At 35.3% G+C, this 11,818-nt stretch overlaps 1 pseudogene; it reads left to right on the top strand.

Moving 5' to 3' along the window:
- The first annotated feature begins 280 nt into the window (after window positions 1-280).
- Window positions 281-11,605, top strand: LOC120780688 (annotated as a pseudogene).
- The last annotated feature ends 213 nt before the right edge of the window (window positions 11,606-11,818 follow it).

Here is an 11,818-nt window from a genome sequence, read left to right as displayed (position 1 = left end):
AGAATGGCAAGCTATTGGAAAAAGTAAAAATCGGTCTAGTGAAAAGCAAAAACCAAAAGTAAAGCAATTTAGTGAAATGTTAGATGATTTATTTGATATTGCTCATGCTAATGCATTACAACTAATTAAAATTGACACCGACAAAAAGTTTTTGATAAATCAACGAAAAAAGGGGCGACCAGGATGTTTTGGTGTTGTTGATACCAAAACTGCCCAAAAAGAGAAAAGAAAGGCAGCGATTTTAGAAGAACAAACAAGAAAGATACGAGTGGTAGACAATATGGAAAACGAAATTGAGGCAATTAACACAGGTATGTATTTGAATGAAACTGTAATTTGAATGGGGTGACATTTATGTACTTGTAGCAGGAGAATTGTCTTCAGACAGTGATGATGTGCATACAAGTTTGGAAAGTGAGATGGAAGAAGATTCTCATCCATCATGCTCCACTTCCATCAAAAATCGAGGAACGAAGTACGTCTTCACTGAAAGAGTCGTATCTGCCCTAGATAAATGCAAAATTAGTGATCGTTCAGCAATGCATATTGTCACTGCCGTTGCTGAAGCACTAGGACATAATACAAATGAACTCATAATAAACTGTACGTCATTGCAGCGCCAAAGGCATTTAAATCGGTTAAAAAAATCAGAAAACAACAAAGAAAACCTCAAGGTAAGTCGTGTACGGATTAGATCATTGAATCGCGGTATTCGGGTAATAAAACTCTCAAAAAAATTTTCTTACATATGTATATCCCTTGAAATTTTTTAATTAAAAAAATATACATTACATCTATATAGCACTTGAATGAACAAATTTTGAATGGTAAATGTTTTTAAATAGATACCCTGTGGCACTTTGCATTGGGATGGAAAACTCCTTCCGGAAATAACAGGTCGAGAAAAGGTGAAACGACTTCCAGTTGTTGTTACTGACAGGAATGGCGAACACTTAATAGGGGCTCCAAAACTATATGCTGCAACGGGCTCAGAAATAGCTGATACGCTGTACGAACTGATATTTGAATGGGACTTGAAGGATCATATTGTGGCCTGTTGTTTTGATACGACATCGACTAACACGGGCGTAATAAAAGGAGCTGCAACGTTGTTAGAAAAAAAACTTGAGCGAAAGCTTTTGTATCTACCTTGTCGGCATCATATATATGAAATATTGTTGAGAGGGGTTTTCGAGTGTTATTTTCCCGTAAATACAAGTCCAATTGTTTCGCCGGTTTCAAGAGAATTGGGAAAATATTGATAAAAACAATTTTAAAGACTTGTTACAAAACAATGAATTAAATTTACGTTTGAATGATAACGTAGATACTATTTTAAATTTTTGAAAGGAAGAGATGAAAAAGAAAATAGTTAGAAATGACTATAGGGAATTATTGGAATTGACGTCTATATGTCTAGGAGCAAATAACGGCGTAAAATTTCGTATACCAGGTCCAACTCATCATGCGCGGTGGATGGCTAAGGCATTATATTGCTTAAAGATCTATTTATTTGGTGAACAGTTCAAACTAACGGAATATGAAGAGAATTCGTTAGCAAGTATATGCACATTTATTATAAGATTCTACGTTAAGCTTTGGTTTAACTGCACCAATCCATCTAAAGCACCTCTTCAAGACTTATCTTTTATTAAAGAAGTTCACGAGTATAGAAATGTTAATAAAATAATCTCTGAAATTGCAATAAAAAAATTTTGTAAACACCTCTGGTACCTGTCTGAAGAATGTATTGCATTGACATTATTCGACGATGACGTTTCTTATGCCATGAAACAAAATATTGTGGAAAAAATTAAAAACATCGACAACTGCGACAAGGAAACGGAAAATGTAAAGAGGGTACACTAAGATCCAGTGAAATCAATGAATTTATAAGAAAAGAACTACATGATTTTGTAACAGCAAATACAATTGATTTTTTGGACGGTTTGGGATTTCACCTCAATTTCTGCAGGTAGATCCACTTTATTGGAAGGATACAGAAACCTATCAAAAAGCTAAGGATATTGTTATAAATATAAAAGTGGTTAACGACACAGCAGAACGTGGAGTAAAACTTATGGAAGAATATAATAGAATACTAACAAATGACGAACAAGAGAAACAATATTTATTACAAGTTGTAACTGATTATAAAAAACAATTTGATTCACATAATAAATCATCTTTAATTAGATCATAAGAAAAAATATTATATTTTTTATTATTGAGAGTTAAATTACCTTTCGCACATAACAAATGAAGTAGGGTAGATTAAATTTAAGAAAATGTAAAAATTCGTAATTTTTCAGGATTTCAAGCTCCTTGCGCAACCTCTAAATCTTTTTTGATTGACCTAAAACTTTGTATATACTAGTTTTTTGGCTATTCTCATATTTCTAGGGGGTGCGATCGAGAATCGGAATACTTTGGAAAATAAGGGCCACCCTAATGTTCACCCATTTCTCGCCTACGTGGTTATTTCCAGAACTGTCTTTCTGTGCAATCTTAGTGACCTCTCTTATAACGTAGTCTTTTTGGGCTAATTTTTTCTTTTTGAATAGGGGATACTTGCGACGCTTTCCTTACCATGACTCTCTAGTTGGGAACACCTCTCAATGGGTATGCTCAGTCCTTTGCCCTAAAACCTTAGTTGCCTTTTTGATGGTTGGCAATGCCGTAACCAAACACAAACCGAAGAAAGATAATCGAGAAACAGCTTATTGCAAAAAACAAAACGGCAGATTAAAACTAAGTGTACGTTTTGATTCACTGTTATATGGGGAAAAATCTAACTTAAATTTTATTTTACGAAATTTACCATGAAACGGCCAAGTACAATTTGCAATACAAATCAGATTTTACTTATCTGTTAACTGGGTTCAATATCCAAATTAAGTGGTCCAGTCTACCAGTAAGTCGCAAACCAAACTACAAGGTGCGTTCCAAAATGAATCTAGCGCTCCCTGGTGGTGCCATCTATATGTCGACTGGTGCGTTAGAATCTGCTATCTTTATCGATTGTCCAGTGACATAACATTTCATATTCATGACATTTCAAAGATTGGGGACATTCAAAGAAGTGAAGTTATTGCATTTTAAGTGTCAGTATGTTTGTGTTATCGGTACGAAAATGAGCTTCGAACAAAGAGCCAACATAAAATTTTGTTTTAAAATGGGTAAAACTTTTATCGAAACGTTTCAATTGATGAAACTAATTTATTGCGATGATTGTCTATTCCGTAGCAGGGTGCACGAGGGGTTTCAAGGTTTTCAAAGTGGTCGTAAGGACATAAATGGCGATCAACATGTGGGTCAATCAAAATCCGTGATCACCGGAAATTCCATCGAAACTGTGGGTGAATTGAATCAGTCGAAATCATTATTGAAATTCATGGAAATGGAATTGAACATCTCCAAAACATCGATTTATCGCATTTTGACCGAACTTCCTTTATAATCTTGTGACTGGTGACGAAACGTGATCCCGAAACGAAACGCCAGATTGATTAATGGAAGGCACCGGACGAGCCGAAACCCAAAAAATCGCTCTTTGAGAAGTCAAAAGTGAAGACAATGCCGATTTGTTTTTATGATCCACAAAGACCTACCTTGGAGTTTTGTAGCGTTTGATGCACCGCGAAAATGAAAGTTGGCGTTTGTTGCACGATAAAGGGCCGTCTCATCGATCGACGCTTGTGACCGATTATTTGACCAAAAATCACATTTTAACCATTAACCACTCCCCGTATTCACCTGATATGGCACCGTGCGACTTCTTCCTTTTCGGAAAAATTCATTTGCCCATTCAAAAGGCTTGAACCGGCATAATGGCGGCCAAACCGGCCAACGAGCTATAACACTCGTTCGACATGCTTTTGGACCGTGCGAAAAGGTGTATGAAAAAAATTAATTTTGCCGAAAAAATCATTTGTTCTGTTTTTTTTTAAGTCCTGTTTAGTTTGGAACTCACCTTGTATAATGCTGTCATTAATTAATACTAAAAGTTTTCGCACATATTTTTGGACTACAAAAACACTTCTACCTCACTCAGATTCTCAGGTTTGATTTCAAGTTTTCGCGCAATTGTATCTATTTTAGGCGCAAAGAAACACTGTTATGAATAAAACACATTCTGCCATTTTCACATCTCATTTCATATCTCACACATTGAACGATATTTTCAGTCAAAAGTCAACTATTGGTATCGGGTCCACATATTCGGTACCTAGGGGCTTGAACAGTTTTGGTTGGATTTGGGCAATTATTGGTCAAAAGGTGGCTTACTTTAAGAGAATTATTACCGCAAATTGTATTCCGTTATATTAATTAAATTTTTATTTGTGTACTGGAAAGTGAAAAAATCAAATGAAATTTTAAATTGTGTTATATGAGAAGTAGGCGTGGTTCTAGTCTGATTTCGCTCATTTTCACAGAGAAACATAGGAATATGAAAGGAATGTTACGTTCCAAACTTTGTCGAATTCGGTCAGTCCGGTCCCGAGATTAGGGATTTCGCCAGAAAGTGGGCGGTGCCATGCCCATTGTCCGGCTCCGATAGAGCCCCCTTATACCATCTAGATACCACCCGTATATAATAATTTAGCAGGATTTCAGTATTTAATGTAAAAATATAAATAAAGCAGTACTCATTTTATGCATGTGTCCAACCTAATTCAAAACGATTTTTTTAAAGGGGGGAAAGAAGGGAAAAATGTTTAAGCTTATATGTTAAGTGGAAACCCTGTAGTTTAGTAAAAAAAAATAATTTATAGCTCGACCTAAGGATGTGCGTACTGAACGAAGTCTAGGTTCCGACTACTTGTGTGACAATCTAGCGGACTGAAGGTCATTCATTTAATCGGTTCATTGTAATACGGTTACTTAGGTAATAAAAAAAATCAATCTTGAGTAGCATCGCTCAAGTTTATAATTCTCACTTTTGTCCGGTTTTTGAAGGAAAATGCTCCTATGAGCGACGAGAGTTTTATATATTCATATTTCAATATTTATATATTATATTAAATCATATTATATTATTAATATATTATATTACTATATTATATCATATTATATATACATATATATTAGGGCGGGTCGATTTAAAAATCGCCCATTGCTCTATGAAAATCATATTCTAGGGATCAAAATAAGATACTTTGCCGAAGGAACCTTACCTCTAAAACGAATTTTGATGTCCCCCAATTTGGGTCGAACCTTTGGGTAGGGGCAAATTGTGAAAAGTCCCACTTTGACCCATTTAGAGTGCTCCAATCGAGTCCAAATGTATGACCGACCCCACTTACTTTGGACGGCTGATCCACCCATGCCAGTGGCACACCCCCTGGAACTCCCCTGGGGGGTTCCCCATACAATCATTTCAAAAAATCACCATTTTTGGCCTTTACATGAAAAAATCAGCTAAATGGCTCTTTTTTCTATATTTTTATTTATTTATTTATAATAATATCTATTTTTTCTCTTAAGAAATTTATTTAGTCAGAACATATGTAAATGAAAAAATTAATTTAAGTGAGTTATAGAAAAGAAACTAAAAAAATTATTGTTTGAAGTCTTTTTTACTTTCAAGTCTGGGCAATTTCGCACGGCTCTCTAATGTCGCCGCCATAACAGCCTCTACATTTTCCGGTATAACCCGTTTGGAAACGCTAGCTAGCAATTGAACATGTCATTCCGTTCCTTGTATGTGTGATGGAATTTTTGGATCATTAAACGGTGGATCATCCTGATTTAAATATTCTTTCGATGTATCGTACGGAATGCTTCGCGTGAATGGTGGTTCAAATACGAAATCAAAAAAATCATTCAAATTGATCATTTCTGTATAACTTGTGCAATTAAAGTTTATATCTGGTTTTTTATAAACTCTAAGTTCCATTGGCTCGTCAACATCGGTTCGATAGCGTAGAATTTTCTTGATGGCACAGTTGCGCTTTTCTTTCCTATCATCAAACAACATTGATAACAAGATATTTTCCGAATGCGCATAATATGAATTATCTTTAATTACTTGATTGACAATTTTGCGTAAACGAGGTTCTAGAAATCGTGACCAACCAATGAACTTGAAAAATAATGCACTGCCGTACACGACAGAGCTGTAATACTTGATATTGAAGTACATTGGCACATAACATTTAATTATAAATTCAACCAGAATTCTTAAATTTGCATCTGGATTTTCCGTTGTCACATATAATCGCAATAATCTAGCGGCCTTGGTGAGCCACCGAGAATGTACAATTTTCCCTGGTTTGATGTTAGCCAGATCCACCGGAACCACGCCGCTAGAAATTGCATGGGCCATGTCGTATAAGTACTTCGAATCGGTGGAAAATTCTTTTTTTTCTGGAGCAGGGGACATATTTTGCAACTCAATTTTCTGGAAGCCGTCCACCACCTTCAAATATATACATAATAATAAAATAATTAAAAATGGTTGACAATTATAGTAAATGAGTGATAGCAATAACTTACCGGAAGAGTTTCACAAGTTTCGATTTGACGGCTCAGTTTTCCGGTTGCCGATCTTGGTCCAGTGCTGGTTGATTTATCCAAAGCTTCAAACAAATGCCGAAACGGAAGTTCGTTGAAGTGTAGAAGGCAAACAAACCAATGCAATGGTCTTTTTAACAGCAATTCGAATCGTCGTATAATTCCACCGTGTGGGCCAGTGTTTGTTGGCTCACCGTCAGTGCATATTCCAATTAATATATCCAGTGATATATTTTTATCGTTGAAAAAACCATTTAATTTGGTTGCTTTGTATTCAGCGGTTTCATGTTCCAGTCTTACGTAACCAATCAATTCAGAATTGAGTTCTCTCAAAATAACAAGATGAGGTTCTTTTACCATCCTAGTATGATACTTCTCATCAATTTTATCTATCGTTAAAGTATCACCTTTTCTGCCATCGAATGAAAACGCTAACAAATTGGTATCATCTAACCGTTTGCGAAGCACTTCTTGTCTGCATTTCTCTTTTTCTCTGCGAACTTTCGATTTATCCATGATGAGAGGTTTCCCATGCTTATCTTTAATTTTAAAATGCTGATGCTACTCTGTCAGGCACACCAAATCTGTCACATACCAAGGCAAAGTTAAAACAATCGTATCTCTCTGTGTATTGTGAACTTGTGCTTCTATCCATATCTTCTTGAACCGGTGGCGGTGCGTATGTTGAATCATCGGGATCTTGGTATGTTGGCATTGATTACATAGACGTTGCTCCTTGCTCTTCAGTTTCCATCATAAATACATTCATTGTTAGTCTTTTCTGATTATGTTGATTGTGCATGAACTCTTTGAGGCGTTCGGGAACCCATCCGCATGCACATGGAGCTGCCTTCAAATCGCATTTATGTACATGTTCCAATGTTAAAAATTTTTTCCAGAGATTTTACATACTCTGTAAATTGTTGGGTGTTGTTTCTTCTCTTGATTTGCTCTTGATACTTGTCAAGCAATTTATTCAATTTATTACATACACTTTTTTCAGCATTATTTCCATACCAAGTTTTTCCCAAATTCCAATCAACTTATCTTGTCCTTGAATAGTGAATGATTTATGGGAAAACTTTTTTTGTTCTGTTTTAGCACGTTCGCTTAAGTAAAAATAATATCTTAAGATATCCAGATGGGTTGGTAAATTAAGATCAGTCAAATCAGTAGACACACCAAAAACAGTAACATCATGCTTGGGTATATGACTCATTGGGTTTTCGAAAGTTGTTGATATAGTTGCTTCATCTTGCGGTGTAGAGGATGGTGGATTCATTGTAAACTTTTTGATTTGTAATGGTCACTTCACTTATTATTTTTTTTTTGAAATACCATAGTGGTTATTGCTTTAGTTCTCCTCACTTTCACAGGTACTAAGAATGAAATGGTAATTTCAATTCTATTTCAAGATTTGTCCCTACCCAAAAGTTCGACCCAAATAGGGGGACATCAAAATTCGTTTCAGAGGTATGGTTCCTGCGGCAAAGTATCTTATTTTGATCCCTAGAATATGATTTTCATAGAGCAATGGGCGATTTTTTTGCCTCCCCACAAATCGACCCGGCCTAATATATATGTATATAGACGTATTTTTAAATCTTAAAATGAACAAAAGGACATTTGAACCTTTTGAGTAAGGAGAAGGGAAATTTTACGGCTACAATTGCGAAGTTTCGCAAATTGAATGAATTTATTTTAGAAAGCGATGATATAAAATCCACAAGCAGGGCAGCAGTTTCTGACAGATTCTGTGAAGTAACAGATAGTTGTAGGGAAAGAATAGGTGGTTTAGCTATTGATGAGTAACTGGAGTATAGTAGTGATAGAGAAAATGACAGATTTTTGTTCGATGATGACGATGTTGACGTTTGTGTAGAAAGAAAGAACAAAGATCTTAGTGAAGAGCTTTGAAAGGAATTGAAGGCATGGGCTGTTAATAATAACATATCCCAAAATAGTTTAACGGACCTTTTACAAACCTTAGATAGTCCAGGTATTAAAGAACTGCCGTTAAGTGCAATGACTCTTTTAGGTACCAGTCGGCAGATAGTAGAAATTAAATCTGCAGTAATTAATTTTCTAGATTTTGATTTCCTAGACCATGTAGAGAGAGTTGCTATAGATGTAGGAATAGATGGACTTAAATTGTATAAAAGTTCCAATAGGACATTATGGCCAATTTTATGTCATGTAGTAGGCTTCCTTAATGCAAGACCTTTTACAAACGCTTGCTTCTCAGGAATGAGTAAGCCAGCGAATGTAAATGACTTTATTAGGAATTTTGTGAAGAAATAAAGTTAGTGTTAGGCTTTTTGTTTGTGACGCACCAATTCGCGCATTTGTTACTGATGTACATAAAGTCACACGCCGGTAAGAATAGCTACCCTAAATACGTTCAGGAAGGTATGTATTTATAAAGAAAGGAGGGTGTATTTCTCACAAGAAGAATTAGTTCATTTAGAAATCCAGACGCAGTAGAGATCTGGACGAAATAAGCAACTGGTAGTCTACAGAATACCGTCAATTTTTGTTATATTCGGGTATAATTATGTTAAAAGATTGCATACCGGACGATTTGTATTATCATTTTCTTTTGCTACATTCCGGTATTCGCCTTCTAAGTTGCGAAAAATCTTGTAGAGTAGAATCCACTGTTACCAATGAATTGTTGAAAGAATTTGTTAAGGGGGTATTCTAGTCTAGAAATACTATTTAACGGCATTTTTTAAAGTCCAATAAAAAAAACTAAGAACATTTTTACTATCCAATTTTTTATCAGATATTTATTGATATTTTAAGAATACAAAAAAAAAATATAAAAAATTTTTGTGATAATTTGATTAATTGCAGCGTGGTGGCGAGGCGGGGGTTGAAAATAAGGGTGCGCCCTTCCAGACACGATTCCAATACTTTGGGTGATCTAAAAACAAAAACAAAATTTTTAATCAGTACAAATGCTGCTATCGTCTGAACTAGGATAAATAAAAAAAAATTTCAGTAAATGGCGACTATTTGAATTTTTTGCCCGTTTTTTGGCAAAGATCAAAATTTTTTAAAAATAGTAAAAATCTAATTTTTTTAATAATCTTAGTTCCAACCATAGTGAGATATATAGACAAGGTCCACACCAAATTTCAGGTTAATCGGTTCATTAGAACTTGAGAAATCATGTCAGAAGTGTTGAAAATAGTAGTTTCGAGAAAAACGCGATTAAAGATTTGAGTCTAACTCAGCCGGTTTGCACTCTGCGTCACTAAAATAGCTTTAAGTCGGTAAATAATAGGAATTTTAAATATTCCTTTGGGGAATATATTCCTAAAGGTCCAGTCTTTAAGAATATGCAAAAAAAAATCGATTTTTTTTTCAAAATTCTTGACTAGAATACCCCCTTAAGTTATGTAGTAATTTTTATGGACAACATTCAGTAAGTTTCAATATTCATGGTATTTTATATTATAAATTCGGGCATCTATAATTTTTCGGCATATAAATTTGAAAATCATATGCAATATTTGAAACGAACTATTAATAAGATTTTACAACAATTATATTTAAGAATGGAAAAAGGAAGAAATTTTACGGATTCTAGCAAAATTCTTAAAATAAATAAAAGTATTATTAATTGCAAAAACGATAAAGATAGTTTCGTTTTTAGCAATAAAATAGGGTCTTTCAGAGAGCCTTTGGTGTCCTCATCTGGCTTAGGTAGTCTAGTAGGTGAAATTATAAATGAGGACATTTAAATTATTAAAAAAGTAGATTTAGATTTTATGTATTTTTCTATACCAATAGGGAATACATTTATATTAATACCTCTATTGCATAATTTATTTTATAATTTTACATAGATAAATGGATTTTTCTTTTCTGATCGACTCCTCCTCCTCGGAGAGCATTAGTGCACGGCAGCGAGATGGTAAAACGACCAAAAGAGCCGTTTTCGTATCGCCCACCAACTCCAACCTAATAAAAGTGGCGATACTGCGTTGGTACTGCAGAACATTCTTGACACCCGTGGTAGAATAGAATCTCGGCAAGAAGACATTATAAACCAGCTGTAGAAAGTGCTCTTGCTGAGAAGGTATTTATTGAAATAAAATTATTATATTTTAAAATTATTTTAATTATTTATTATTTTAAATTTCATATGGCCGAACTTGCGGTGATGCAAGCACAAAGTCATTTGTTGCGGGAGTGTAAGGTGCTCTCTGTAAAAACCCACTGCAGTCACTGGCGACATGGTGAGTGAGGAGCAGCTTTTGTTGCAAAGCTTGCTCCCCATGTCGTCAGAGGAAACAGTGCTGAAGGTTGAGGAATACCTTACACACCTAACTTACGCTGACGATATGGTAAATTGTCTTTCTTTCCATATACATATATATAAATATTTATAGATAATTATACATTTATAGGCGACCATCATCCTAAACCTAAAATCTACCAAGGGGTCGATAGAGAAGGTAATGCAGTCGCTATTTAGCGACGAATTGAAGTGGTTGTACAACTGCGATGGGAAAGTGGGCAAAAAGGTTTTAATAAAATTAATAATAATGGATATCGCTCACGGTAAATATTAAACTAAATATTATTCAAACGCGTGCGTACGGTTTCACGGTTCGAATACAAGAGAACATTTATTTAATTTCATTTAGTTGCTTAGCCTAAATCTTAAAACTAACGGCTTAAACTAGTGGTAATGTTCATATGTCTTAAAAAAAGGGGTAAGTATAGTAATTTTCAACTTTCGTTAAATATTGTAAAAGATTATGTTGAGGTAAGTAAGGTAAGTAATATTTTAGTATTAAAATTGTATTATTAAGGTAAGTATATATCAATATTTTATAATTTTTATAATTCATTTTTCAACAATTCATTTATTATTTTTATTTTAGGTATAAATTTGTCGCTTGACGCAACACTGGCCACCTTGACAGGATCAGATTCCTTCAGTGGAAGCAAGGCCAGCTTGTGGATAGGACGCTTAATTGTGCCCGCCTTAGACGCCACGTCTGCGACTCGCACCTTCCCGTCTTGCCCTGCTGCGGTGGCACGTTGTCCTCGTGGACGAGAACGAGGTCGTTGAGCTGCATGTTGTGTTTGGGGTGCAGCCACTTGTTGCGTTCCTGAAGGCCCGTCAGGTAAACTTTGGACCACAGTCGCCAGAACTGTTGCTTGAGACAGCAAACAAGTTGCCATCTCTCGCAACAACGAACTGGGTCCACTGGCACCTTCTCTGGAGGTAATGCTCGCAGGGAGCATCCTATCAGTAGCTGCGCCGGTGTTAACGCCTCGCCGT

The sequence above is a fragment of the Bactrocera tryoni genome, unplaced genomic scaffold, assembly GCF_016617805.1.
Source record: "Bactrocera tryoni isolate S06 unplaced genomic scaffold, CSIRO_BtryS06_freeze2 scaffold_25, whole genome shotgun sequence".
Classification (NCBI taxonomy): Eukaryota; Metazoa; Arthropoda; class Insecta; order Diptera; family Tephritidae; genus Bactrocera; species Bactrocera tryoni.
This window is presented reverse-complemented; position numbering and strand designations above follow the sequence as displayed.